At 40.7% G+C, this 13,987-nt stretch overlaps 1 protein-coding gene and 1 non-coding gene across 4 annotated transcripts in view; one reads left to right on the forward strand and one right to left on the reverse strand.

The window, feature by feature from the left end:
- The window catches only part of sgcg (sarcoglycan, gamma), a 661,907-nt gene that overhangs the window by 557,401 nt on the left and 90,519 nt on the right, over positions 1-13,987 (forward strand). The gene's annotated exons all lie outside the window — the stretch shown is intronic.
- Positions 12,608-12,726, reverse strand: LOC122551202. Its single transcript, XR_006312054.1, has one exon. It is a non-coding gene; the product is annotated as a 5S ribosomal RNA (ribosomal RNA).

Genomic DNA, 13,987 nt, shown 5'->3' on the forward strand with positions numbered 1-13,987 from the left:
GGGGAGTCCAGAACTAGAGGGCATAGGTTTAGGGTGAGAGAGGAAAGATATGAAAGGGACCTAAGGGGCAACTTTTTCACGCAGAGGGTGGTACGTGTATAGAATGAACTGGCAGAGGAAGTGGTGGAGGCTGATACAATTGCAGTATTTAAAAGGCATCTGATGGGCATATGAATAGGAAGGGTTCAAAGGGATATGGGCCAAGTGCTGGCAAATGGGACTAGATTAGGTTAGGTTATCTGGTCGGCATGGATACATTGGACCAAAGGGTCTGTTTCCATGCTGTACATCGCTATGACTCTATGACTCTAAGTTAGCACAGTAACGTCATTTAATTTGCAGGGAATAAAGTTTCAATGTTATTTGCTTCAAGTCCTTTATGTTCAAGCTGAACTTTTCAGGAATGCAACTTTAAATTCATGAATATTGTACAAATGGAGGCATGCGGAGAACATGACTTCATAGAGTTAATAGAATATGGAGTACCTTGCCACAGACAGTGATTGATGTAAAATGAACGGAGTATTCAGAAAGATACAAGATAATTACTGAAAGATGGAAGGTGTAAAATAGTCAGGAGAGAAAGCAGTAAATTGGAATTTGTTTTGAAATTAGTAACAGAAAATAGAGCTGCATAACATTAGTCTTTTGGTACAGCAAAATTTAGGAACGTTATGTTCATAGAGAGAGAGGAAGAGGAAGTGAGAATGGGTAAAACTTATGTAAAAAGAACAAAGCAAAAATTAAATGGTTAGCTCAGAAAAAAATGAAGATTAGAAGGAGCAGAAAATGACAGAATGAAACAATTATTTAGCTGGAATGCATAATTTGATCTTGACAAGATTTCTCTTCGGTCTTTGTTTCTGGAAATTTGGCAGTGAGTTTAATGAGGACCCTGCTGGCATTCAATTTGCCAATAATCAGGAAGTAGGTTTCTCTGTAAATGTACGATTGTACTTAAATACTTGTGGTACCCCTATTCTCCAGTTACACAGGGTGTTTGCTTTTACTAAGAGGATGAAATTGATGTTAGTTAGTGAGCTTAGTGATATGAAGTATAAAATTGACAATACGTGGAGACAGCATGTCGGTGTTCTACCGGGAGTTGAGTTTCTATGGCTATAATTATGTTACATGTCATACTTATTTCCTGGCAGATAAAAATGGAAGTTAAAATGCATTACTTTGTTCTAAATTCTTCTAAGAAATAACTTTATCATTTGTGAACCTTGCCATAATCATAGAGTCAGACAGCATTGAAACAGAGGCTTCAGTCCAACCAGTCCATGCCGAATATAAACTAGTACTACCTGCCTGCTCCTAGCCCATATCCCTCCGAACCTTTCCTATCCATGTATCCATCCAAATGTGTGTAACTGCTGAAAGCAATCTGCTTTGCATTAAACTGAATCATTCTCATAACAGTCTTCTCAGAGCAGCTAATCAAATGAAATGTATTTCCCTTTTCTTAGTGATCAGATTAATTTGTTGATTCAGTCTATTTTGAGAGAAAGTAACTTATTAAAACAACTGACAAACAAAGCCAAGTTACTTATGATCAATAGAAATGAAACCAATGAAAGTTATGAAAAACTCTCAAATAATATTAATTCTTACAAGTCATTGCCTCCAAATTATAGAAGTGACTTCAAATGTAGGAAATAGAGCCACAATTGGCACAAAATACACAGATTTAACTTCACACAAGTTTCGGAAGTCTTTACTTGAAATCAATGTAAACACCAGGAACAATGGAAATCACAAAATTAATAGGATATATTTTCCTCTTTAATGATGAAAATAAGGGTTTTAACTCATTTAATGTTCACATTCGAAACACCTATCTTGGATAACTTGGGCTAGAAATGTTTATGCAAAGTTACAGAAAATCCAGAATACAACAGAGAACTGTGAATGCTGGAAATCTAAAACGAAAACAGAAACAGAGAACTGTGAATGCTGGAAATCTAAAACGAAAACAGAAACAGAGAACAGAGTAAACATTTCAAGTCCAGTGACCCTTCATCAGAATGCCAAAACTGATGATGGGTTGCTGGTCCTGTAGCACTGACTATGTTTTCTCTCCACAGATACTGCCAGACCAGCTGAATTTTCCCAGCAATTTCTGGTTTTGTAAGCGAAAATCTAGAGCAGGTATAAGTAAACTTTTAAAATGTCCCAGGAAATTGCAACACAATCGCAGAAAATGACTGTTGTTTCCTTTAGCACCCGAAATGTTTAGCAATCAACCTCTCAGGATTCAATTGCAGAAGACTCATACGTGAATCTCTATAACTTGGAGTCGAACCTGTTTTGGTGACGGAGATGTGTTGAAGCAGACAGATTGACAGATGATCTCAAAAGATCAAAGAGATTCAGGAATAGTCGAGTCATGGTGGCATTGCAGGAGGAAAAATCTAGGTAATAGTTCTGAGGCGTGTGTTTAAATCACATAATGAAACTGGAACAAGGCTGAATAATCCCACGCAGATGTGAACTAGCTTTCAGGCCCCTAATATGCCTCCAATAGGAAACTAATTAGTGTCAAGGTTTTCAGTTGGGTGAGCTCTTAATTGATAAGCAGAAAAGTCTCTTGTTCCTGGGAGACAGGCGGACTCTTAAAGGTGTAAACATAGCCAGAAACGTCCCAACTTCAGTGAAACTGCAGATCACAGAGCAGTGTAAGTAACTGAGAGAAGGTGTCCTGTCATTTGTTTCTCTGAGACTTCAAAGAGTGTCCGACGGCTGCATTGCTATCCAAGTAGGCAGGAGGGACTGTATACCCACCAGAAGAACTGGCACTGTGACCTGCTGCAAGATGCCCTTCTCAAGGTAGTTATTTCAGCCTCCATAATTTCGGAAAAACTGGAGAATCCTGTACCTTTAAAAAAGGTTCTTAATGACCCTAATTGCCAAAACCCCTCAAAGGGGCAAATGGCCTTGAAGGCCTTGAATCTGGTTATAAAAAATGAGTGGTTCCTTCTTTCCTTTGGGGAAGGTCACCTACCAACGTTATGTGGGTGTTTGAGCCATCTTCGCAGCTTCATACTTTTCAGTACATGAAGAGGAAGAATGTTGGCACTCATCCTGTATTGATTTTTGCTAAAGCATCGGCTTCTCGGGCTTCCGTGAGCATACAACTGGGGCAAAGATTTCAGATAGCACAATCATGCCAACATGTTCAGTGATGCTGACTGAATGCAGTGCCTACCTGTGTATTAGTGCTCATCATCATCATCCATCCTTGTAGTCTGGCTGGTAATTTTGTAGACTTGCTCATTGTGATGTTTGGTATGTTTCCCTTGTTTGCTGAATTGCTATACCTACCTTGCATCTGACTCTGTCTGATCATGGTGTTACACCATCTGTTCTGGCTTTGGCTTCTGGCCTCTGATGCCACATGCCTTGTATATTTCATGGAAAGCTGAGGGATTTCTGGCTGAAACTGCACAGCCTGCTTGGGTTCAGTAGGTTTGTTGGAAATGGATACTGTGTCAATGGCGGATGTAATGAACAGCCTAGTAAAGTCTGTCAACCTGCAGGGATTGTGTCATATTTGTGTCTTCTTTTTAGCAATGCTTCCAAGCTGTAACCTCTTTTGATGGTCCATAGGATGTACTTGACGTGCTCTAATTGGGGTCAAAGATATCACAAACATCATGATTCTGTTTCTGAAGAGTCACAATCACCCTTCTTATATCTGCATCAGCTCCAAGTCCAGCTCAGATTTTGATTGGGTCTTTGAGGTTGTCTTTTGAGGGTTACAGATTTGTAGAATTGTAATGTTGCAGAAAGAGGCCATTTGGCCCATTGTGCCTGCACCAGCTCTTCAAATGAGCATCTTTACCTAGTCGAAGAGTGCAGCACTAGAAAAGCACAGCAGGTCAGGCAGCATCTGAGGAGCAGGAGAGTCGATGTTTCGAGCATAAGCCTTTCATCAGAAATATTCATTACCTAGTGGTAGTATCTTGTTTTCTCCCATACTTTTTCAATCCAAATAATCATCCAATGCTGTCTTGAATACCCAATGGAATGTGTCTTCACCACACTTCCAGGCAGCGCATTCCATACCTTAACTACTCACTGAGTGAAAAGGTTTCTTCACACGTCGCCCTCGTTTCTTTTGTCAATCAATTTAAACCTATGTCCTTTCATTCTTGTTTCTTTTAGCAGCGGGAACAGTTTGTTTCTATCTACTCCATCTGAGACGGCTCATGATTTTGAAAACCTCTGTAAGATTCATTCTGAGCCTTTTTCACTTCCAGGAGAATAGGTTTCAACTTCTTCAATTTGGTGTGTTTATTCTGCAGAGACCTCTGTTCCTATGCCTAGTCTGACTGGTTTACAGAGAGCAAAATCCAGAAAATATGGTTTCATCTGTTGCCTGAACAAATTGAACTCAGTCAGGTGGCCTGCCATTGCTCAATTCTGAGATGGAGGTTTGGTAATCCTCCTGTCAGTTTTCACAGGTGTTTCAGTGGTATCAGTAGCAGCAGCAAGTACTCAGACTGTACTGCTCTTCAGAGCTTAGATTCTGTGAGTCCACTTGCTTTCTGTCAGCCAGACTCTGCACATCCGACTGTCAGAATTAGGATTGATGGTGCTGTTACTGGCACCCTGCGTTTTTCCCAGGCCATGACCAAAAAGAAATGTTTTGGCACAGACATGCCTTGACCCTTCAAGAAATTAAGAGTGGTGATGGTTCTTTTCCAGCCAGTTGTTGGAGTTTATTGCTAGCTGGCTTCTTTTGCCTCACTTGTTGCAATCTTTTGGTCACTCCTCCCTCCCCAATTACTTTCAAACTGCAAGAGAAGCAGTCGCCTCTGGTCATGGAACCCAGTCCAGTGCTGCACTTCATTCAGTTGGTTCACTTGCAATTGTTGTACAAGCTGTTGACTCAGACTTGCATTCCTTCGGACCTTTTGCTGTTTTACTAGGGCCCAACTATTGGAGAAAGGTGTGATGACCTGACCACCCAGATTTGCTTTACACTATGGATGCCTACAGTGTTGCAGAGATACAGAGCTGCAAGATGTAATTTTTAGCTACTCAAGCTTTTGAAATTCTGTTGCATATGGAGTGGTTCAGTGTTGCTAGTTCTGCAAAATCTTCAAATCTTCAAACACCATCGCTGCTACCTTATTACATTTTCTACCTTACATAAAGACACCAACCACTTAACGAGGATTGGCAACTCAAATTAGATGAGTTATTTTATTTGAAGGCATAAAACTATATATAAAATAACTGCTGGGTGACTAATTACAGTATCTTGCCTCAAGGATTGTTCCTACTCTTTGCCTGAGCACTTTTAAAATTCACTTTTGGAACATGAGCATTGCTGGTTTGCCAGCATTTATTGTCTTTGAGATGATGATGGTGAGCTGCCTTCTTGAACGGCTGCAGGCCATGTGCTGTTGGTAGACTCTATGATGATGCAATCATTTAAGAGGTGTGTTTTATCTTGTTCTGGCCTCTTCCAACTTGGCTTGCGCTGGGCTCCTGGTTCAACTTTACTTGAACTAGAAACAGCCCAGAGAGAGAGATTGGGGGAGAGATGCTGAACAGTCTATGAGAGGATAACCAGCTTGTGAAGCTTTGAGTGTTTTTTTCAAAAGCTGGAACAGTACAAGCAGCCTGAATGGGTGTGGTGCAGCTCCCACCCAACGAACCGGGGACTTTTAGCTTTTAGTTTTTAGCACCAGTTGCTGTTGGGGTCTTGAAGAAGTAGATGCCATTTTTCCTTCACTCGATTGCAACCAAAAGCTGAGCATTCTATCCCTAAGCTGTTGAATTATGCGTGAGGCAAAATCAGTTTTCTGCATTTGCCTTTTGCCAAGGGTGTGTTTACGGGAAGTTACTACATTGGAACAGTTAATTAGTAATAGTTACTGGATCTATTCTTCTGTTAAGCTTTCCAATAGAGTTAAGTTATTCCAAGTTCTTCTTTCTTTTGTTGTATTTTAACTATAGTGTTTGAATAAATTATGTTTTGCTGAACATTGAGTAGTTTGACCAATCAAATTGTATCTGGAACACTGCACTTAACATTTACCTTTGAATGTAAGAAAAAGTCTAGGCTACCTTCATAATATATTTTGAGGGGGTCTGGTCTAGTCCATAACAATGCACAATGTCTTTAGTAAGGTAATTCCAGCTTCTTAACCCAGTGACAGGGAAGGAATAGTGATTGATGTCCAAGTTAGGATGGTGAGTGGCTTGAAGGGGAACTTGCGGGTGGTGGTGTTCCCATGTCTTTGCTGCCCTTGTCCTTTGAGATGGAAGTGGTCATGGATTTGGAAGATGCTGTCGAAGGAGCATTCATAAATTTCTGCGGGGCATCAAATAGCTACTTCACACTGCTGTCGTGAGTGCCAGTGGATGTGCTGCCAATCAAGCAGGCTGCATTCACATTTTGTCACATTCACCTTCTGTCATGTTCTGTCTGGTGATGCCTCTCAAAGGTATAACACAACTGGATGAAAGCACAAGGTGATATGAGACTACCTACACCAATTAGACATGTATTCTCAAATTTAATTTGTTTTAAAGTCGGATCACTGAGACAGCTTCTGAGCTATACTAGCATATTTTTACTAATACACACTTGAAATGAATTAGCATCAACTGCTTCCTTAAAATCCAAAAAAGAATGCCATTCAATGATCTGAATTTGAGTCTTCAGTATTCAAAATGCAACGAGTGTATAAAAATAAATATTACATAGACGTGATGTGTTTTGCTCAGACAGTAATGATGCTCAAGATTAATTTAGGCTGTAATTGAAGATAGGCAGTTTAATTCCTGAATGAGATTGGTGGCCAGGTCTTTCAATCAAGCGAATTATTACTGTTTGATTTTACTTTATTGTACTTAGTATTGGAGGATTTCACAGTTTTGGGATGATATATTTTACCTTGGTCAGGTGAAGGGTGCAGTGGAGATTTGAGGCAGAGTCAAAGGTAGAAGTGCGACATACTAATTTTATTTGCTATTCCTTTGAAGCTCTGCTGGTGAAGTTTACTTCTTAAATATAAAAGCTTGTGAAGTGGAATCTTAACAGCTGAGTCATTGTCAGTATTAATAAAGCTGAATCTCACATGGCTGCCTCGAAGATGGTTCTGTAAATGATCAGTCACTCAAAGGGGCCCTTAAATTACTGAGACTGTCAATCAAATATCAAAGACATCAATTAAGTCATTTGGCGGTCAGCAAAAAAAAGCCAATTATGAACTGTATATAAACTATAAACTATGTAACTCTACACTGAAACCTTCTCTCAATATCAAGTGTCTTGCTGCTTATGATGATAGAGTTGTACTGCTGGTTTGACTTCAGTACCTACATAGGATGAAGTGCACCCACTGGTGTTCAAGTATTCAAGTTAATTATTGGCGAGTGGACATTTATCATTGTAGTGTGCATTTGGCCAGACCCATGAGAAATCTCTCGACAAAGTGTTGTTGTGTGACTTGTATAAATTCAATTTGACTGAATACTTTCAGGGATTATGTCACTGCTCCACAACAACCAGAGGCCTCAATAATTCATAGAGTACATTTGGGAGGCTCTTGTCTCAGGGTGATATACCTGGGTTGGCCTTTGCTTTCTGCTTTCCACTGGTGGCCTCAGGACTTTGCTTCCAGGGTCATTTTTCGGGAAAGAGAGAGGATTTTGGGAGGTGCTAGATGAAGAAAATTGACCTATGGTTTGCTAGCGATCCATCCGTGTGGAACTATATATGTAAACAGCCCAACCAGGAAGGGGGTTATACTGGACTTGGTCTCAGGAAATGAGCCTAGCCAGATGAGTGAAGTTCCAGCGGGGGAGCATTTTGGGAGTAGTAACCATAATACCGTGATTTCTAAGATACTCATGGACAGGGATAACAGCAGTCCTTGGGTGAAGGTGTTAAACTGGGGGAATGTGAACCACAACAATATTAGGCAGGAACTGGAGAATTTTGATTGGAGACAGCAGTTTAAGGGTAAATCTATAGCGAACATGTGGTAGTATTTTAAACAGCAGTAGATAAGAGTTAAGAGCGGCATGTTCCTGAAAGAATGAAGGATAGTTATGGCAAGTTACATGAACCTTGGGTGACCAGAGATGTTATGACTTTGGTCAGAAAGAATAAGGAAGCATATGTATAGTGTAGGAGAATGGGAACTGACTAAGCCCTTGAAGTACATAAGGAAAGTAGGAAAGAATTTAAACAAGGAATCGGAAGGGCTGAAAAGGGTCATGAAAAGTTATTAGCAAACAGGATTAAGGAAAATCCCAAGGCTTTTTAAAAAATATATAAACAGCAAAATGGGCGACACAGTGGCTCAATGGTTAGCACTGCTGCCTCACAGCACCAGGGTCCTGGGTTCAATTCCCGCCTATCTTGTGGAGTTTGCACATTCTTCCAATGTCTGTGTGGGTTTTCTCTGGGTACTCCAGTTTCCTCCCACAATCCAAAGGTGTGCAGGTCAGGTGAATTGGCCATGCTAAATTGCCCACAGTGTCAGGTGTGTTAGTCACGGGTAAATGTAGGGTAGGGGAATGGGTTTGGGTAGGGTTTCTCTTCGGAGGGGCGGTATGGACTTGTTGGGTCGAAGGGCATGTTTCCACACTGTAGAGAATCTAATCTAATCTGGAAAGGGTTGGCCACTCAAGGACAAAGCAGGGAGTCTATGTATGGAGCCAGAAGAGACAGGTGAGGTCCAAAATGAATACTTTGTGTTAATATTCACCAAAGAGAAGGAATTAGTGGAGGATGATGTCAGTGGAGTGTCAGGTTTCTAAGGCAAGTTTCAATTAAAAAGGAAGAGATGTTGTGCATCTTGAGAAGTATTAAGGTAGATAAATCCCTGGGTCCTGCTGGATCTATCCCAGAATATTGAGGGAGGCAAGAGAACAAATTGCTGAAGCATTGATAGACTTCTTTGTATCCTCTTTGGCCCCAGGTGAGGTCCCAGAGGACTAAAGAATAACCAATGTTGTCCCAGTATTTAAGAAGGGTAGCAGGGATAATCCAGGAAATTACAGGTCTGTGAGTCTCACATCGATGGTAGGGAAAATATTGGAAAAGATTCTCAGGGACAAGATCCATATGCACTGAGAGGCAAATGAACTTAATAGCAATAAACAGCATGATTTTGTGTGGGGGAGGTGGTGCCTCACTAACTTGATCAATGTTTTGAGGGGGTGATGAATATGATTGAGGGTTGGATGTTGTCAACATGGCATTCAGTAAAGCCTTTGACGAGTTCCTTCATGGCAGACTGGTACAAAAAGTGAAGTCACATGGTATCGGGGGTGAGCTGGCAAGATAGATGCAAAACTGGCTTAGGAGAGAGGTAGAAGGATGCTTTTCAGAATGGAGGGCTGTGACTAGCAGTGTTCCACAGGGATCAGTGCTGGGACCTCTGCTGTTCGTGATATACATAAATGATTGGGAGGAAAATGTGGCTGATCTAGTTAGTAAGTTTGCCGACAATACATAGATTTTTTGTAGAATTGCAGATAATGAGGAGAATTGTCAGAGGATACAGCAGGATATAGATCAGTTGGAGGCATGGGCAGAAAAATAGCAGATGAAGTTTAATCCAGACAAATGTGACACAATACATTTTAGAAGGTCAAGGACAGGTGGAAATTATACGATTAATAGCAGAACCCTTAACAGTATTGATATGCAGAGGGAACTGTGTGTGCGGGTCCACAGATCACTGAAGGTGGCAGCGCAGGTAGATAAGATAGTGAAAAAGGCCTGTGGCATGTTTGCCTTCATTGGAAGGGGCATTAAGTAAAAGGACAGACATTTAATGCTGCAGCTTTATAGAACTTTATTTAGGCCATGCTTGCAATATTGTGTACAGTTCTGGTCAGAAAATGTGTTGTTGGAAAAGCACAGCAGGTCAGGCAGCACCCTAGGAACAGGAGAATTGACGTTTCAGGCATAAGCCCTTCCTCAGGAATGGAAGGGCTTATGCCCGAAACGTCGATTCTCCTGTTCCTTGGATGCTGCCTGACCTGCTGCGCTTTTCCAGCAACACATTTTTAGCTCTGATCTCCAGCATCTGCAGTCCTCACTTTCTCCTACAGTTCTGGTCACCATACTACCAGAAGGATATGGATGCTTTGGAGAGAAAATGGAAAAGGTTTACCAGGATGTTGCCTGGTATGGGGGATTTTAGCAATGAAGAAAGGTAGGATAGACTGGCTTTGTTTTCACTGGAATGGAGGCAGTTGAGGGGAGGCCTAATAGAAGTTTATAAGATTGTGAATGGCATGGATAGAGTGGCTTTTTCCTAGGATGGAGGGGTTAATTACTAGGGGACACAGGTTCAAGTTGTGAGGGGGGAACTTTAAAAGAGATGTATAAGGAAAGTTTTTCACACAAAGGGTGGAAAGTGCCTGGAACGCATTGCCAGAGGAGCTGGTTGAAGCTGACACAATGGCAGCATTCAAGAAGCATCTGGCCAGATGCATGAATAGGAAGAGAATAGAGGGATACAGATCCTGTAAGTGAAGACAGTTTTAGTACATAAGGGCAAAATGTGATGGCGCAGGCTTGTGGGCCAAAGGGCTTGTTCCTGTGCTGGATTGTTCATTGTTCTTCTTTGGTTTCCAAAATTAGCAAACTAGGGTCACATGCTTGCTGACTTTGGGGTACCTCCATTTTTCCCAACTTGAAGATAATCAGAGACACGGATGAGGGACAAATGGGTGTCTTCTGAAAGTCATCTCTTGCCTCTGCTCTAGGAAAATCATTTACCTTCTTGCTGTTGGATCCCCCGAAAACCAAAAGTTGACCAATGACCTTTGGAAACTGATGCTGCTGTAACTCTGAATAGCCAGCAGCACAGGTTCAGAGGTTCATTGGTCAGCTGTAAAGAAGCTGATTGGCTCAATGATTGGGGGCAGTGATTCAGTCACGGATGACTTTTTCCCCCATCTCCCCACACTTAGCTTGCAAATCAGAGAATCTCCATCTGGAAATATAGGGAAGCATACTGAAACAAGCAAACAGGCAGTGTAGGTACATGCAAGAAGGTATTCTGAGGTCATGAGATGATCTCACACTGTTCACAACTCGCAGTTAAAGCCCTGATTATTTCATCGGTTAAAATTAATAGGTAGGTTGGATGCTTCAATTATTCTACTCCTACTGACAAATTCCTCAACCCGTACCATGGGTGGACCTCCACCAGATGAACTGAAGTAGTTCAAGAATACAGCTCACTACCATCTTCTCAAGGAAAATCAGGGATGGCAAATAAATACTGGTCTAGCTAGCAATGCTCCCATCTTGCAAATAATGTTTTTCTATAATGAGGGGCTAAAATTTATTTTTGGCCTGAATGCTTTCTACGTTATTCCATAACCACCAATTCTGAATAAAAGTAATAGTTACAATTTCTTTGCTGTCCTATAGTTGTACCACATACAGTGGCCACACCACAAAACTTAATCCTTTCCATCTAAATTCCTCTGAAAAATTATGGAAATTTGACTATGGCCTGAGATTTTGATCTCAAAGTTTCTCAGAAGAGCAAATGTACCCGTCAAAGAGGGAAAGATTTGAAAGGTCCAACTAAAGTGGACTGATCTACGAGTCTGGGTATATGGTCCTAGATTTTCTGTGAGGGTATTCATAGGGCTGAAACTTAGTAAACACACTCCTGCTGTCAGTACAAAGAGTATTAGGATTGCCTAAAAACACCAACCACAAATATACAGCACATTAAGTGACATATGATAGAATGTGTGAGGAGGAAAATATTTAAAATTTCCCTGTGCTATGACAATGAAAGTCATAACCAGCTAGTGAACAAGTAAAGAATCCAGAGGAAATCAAGGGAAGGTCAGTCTGATGTTTGATATCCCATATGTGGAAAAGCATTCTTCGTGATAATCCTTCTTTGGACTCAAGTAGGACCCCAGTTAGTAATTAGAGATCAAGACTAGATTATCATTCACCGCAATGAGGGAAATCGTGATTGTCAGCAATGCACTCAAAGCAGATTTTGTAAGTAACTTTGTTCACTTCTGACTTCCTTCCCTTTCAGTAAATCTGTTCAGCTTTTATGCATGAATGGGACTTGCCAAAGAGGTTTCCGAGCAATAACAATGTGTGCCAGGCTGAGCGCCTGAGGCTTTTTCTCTTTCAAAAGATCCTGTTCTAATTCCTAGGGTAAATGTTTTGCACAGAAATACCATGTTATCAGAAAGTAACCTTCAAACTACTTTGGTGGATGGCATCGGAAATGGATGTGTTTTCCTCGTCCCCTGATATTGAATGTAAAACATGACTAACTAGATTTTGATTACTTACAGTGTGGAAACAGGCCCTTCAGCCCAACAAGTCCACACCGACCCTCCGAACAGCAACCCACCCAGACCCATTCCCCTACACCTAACACTACAGGCAATTTAGCATGGTCAATTCACCTAATCTGCACATTTTTGTACTGTGGGATGAAACTGGAGCAAACCCATGCAGACACAGGGAGAATGTGCAAACTCCACACAGACAGTTGCCTGAGGCAGGAATTGAACCCGGATCTCTGGTGCTGTGAGGCAGCAGTGCTAACCGTTGTGCCACCATACCATCCAAAGCCTACTGCACCTGGTATTCCCAGACAGTCTCCCATCCAAGTACTAACCAGGTCTAAGTCTGCTTAGCTTCTGAGAGCAGATAGGATCAGGCATTTTCAGACTAGTATGGCCATAGGCTAGGAGAGAGAATAGAAGGATACTTTATCCTGAACCTAATACATATGTAAAAATGCCACATGCTGATATTGAAAATTCACTTCACAAATTGTTGTATTTCATTACTAATATCCCTCCCCTTAAATGAGAACAAATGTGCTCAAGATTTATTGAAAGGGAGAAATGAAAAAGATATAAATTCCCTGACTCATTGTCATGTCTTTCAATTTTCTTTACTTTAAAATAAGTTCAATTCCAGCCTTATCTCAGAACTTAGGCTTTAAGTCCCAGAATTATCTGATGTTCTTGTCCATATTAACACTATCTCACTGATGTCCTTTTGAAGATGGGCAGGTTTCCTAGTCATTAATCAAATCCAAAAGATCTGGAGGCTAATATCATCAACTCAGTCAAGCCTGTAGCACTTATCCACCAATGCAGCTTACTAATAATACTGTTTTAATAGAAAATATAGTTGAACATATCTCTGAATTGCAATTAAGTCTTAATTCTCATTAGACCTAACTGGATAGTGAACATAACTATCTTAAATGAGATAACTAGCTTTCACTTCACTGCAAAGGCTATATTTTATCCAAGTAGTATTTGTTCTCTCTGCTAGTGTGACTCACCAATTTAATTAAAGAATGAAGAGAATAACAGGGAATGATCCATTTGTTAGACTAATACTTTGTGTTCTCTGCATCAGTGGCGTCTTCAGGTAATGAAGAAGTCTCGGAGGGTTTAGAGGATAAAATGTAAATATTAACATTTATATAGAGGTCGTTCATTTGGATTCAGTCCAACTTATTATCAGAATCAGATAAAAGTATGTATTGATATAGAAAGAAAGTGTAGGAAGGATATAGATAATTGATACTGAATTTCATTTTAATTCGTGCATTTAATCCAGATTGACTTTGAATTCTGAATAAATGTGCCAATACTCCGTCATAATTAACACATCTAATTAATGTGCTACACTGTGCATCGAGGTTTCAAAAATAATTTTGCAACAAATATAAGTTTTCTGTGGAAATGTTGTTTTTTTCCCATTTAGTCTGACACATATACTTATTTAAGTAAGTTTCATGTTTCTAACTTCTGGATTAGTGGTGCTGGAAGAGCACAGCAGTTCAGGCAGCATCCAAGGAGCTTCGAAATCGACGTTTCGGGCAAAAGCCCTTCACCAGGAATAAAGGCAGTGAGCCTGAAGCGTGGAGAGATAAGCTAGAGGAGGGTGGGGGTGGGGAGAAAGTAGCATAGAGTACAATGGGTAAGT

Source organism: Chiloscyllium plagiosum, chromosome 6 (assembly GCF_004010195.1).
Source record: "Chiloscyllium plagiosum isolate BGI_BamShark_2017 chromosome 6, ASM401019v2, whole genome shotgun sequence".
In the NCBI taxonomy this organism is placed as follows: Eukaryota; Metazoa; Chordata; class Chondrichthyes; order Orectolobiformes; family Hemiscylliidae; genus Chiloscyllium; species Chiloscyllium plagiosum.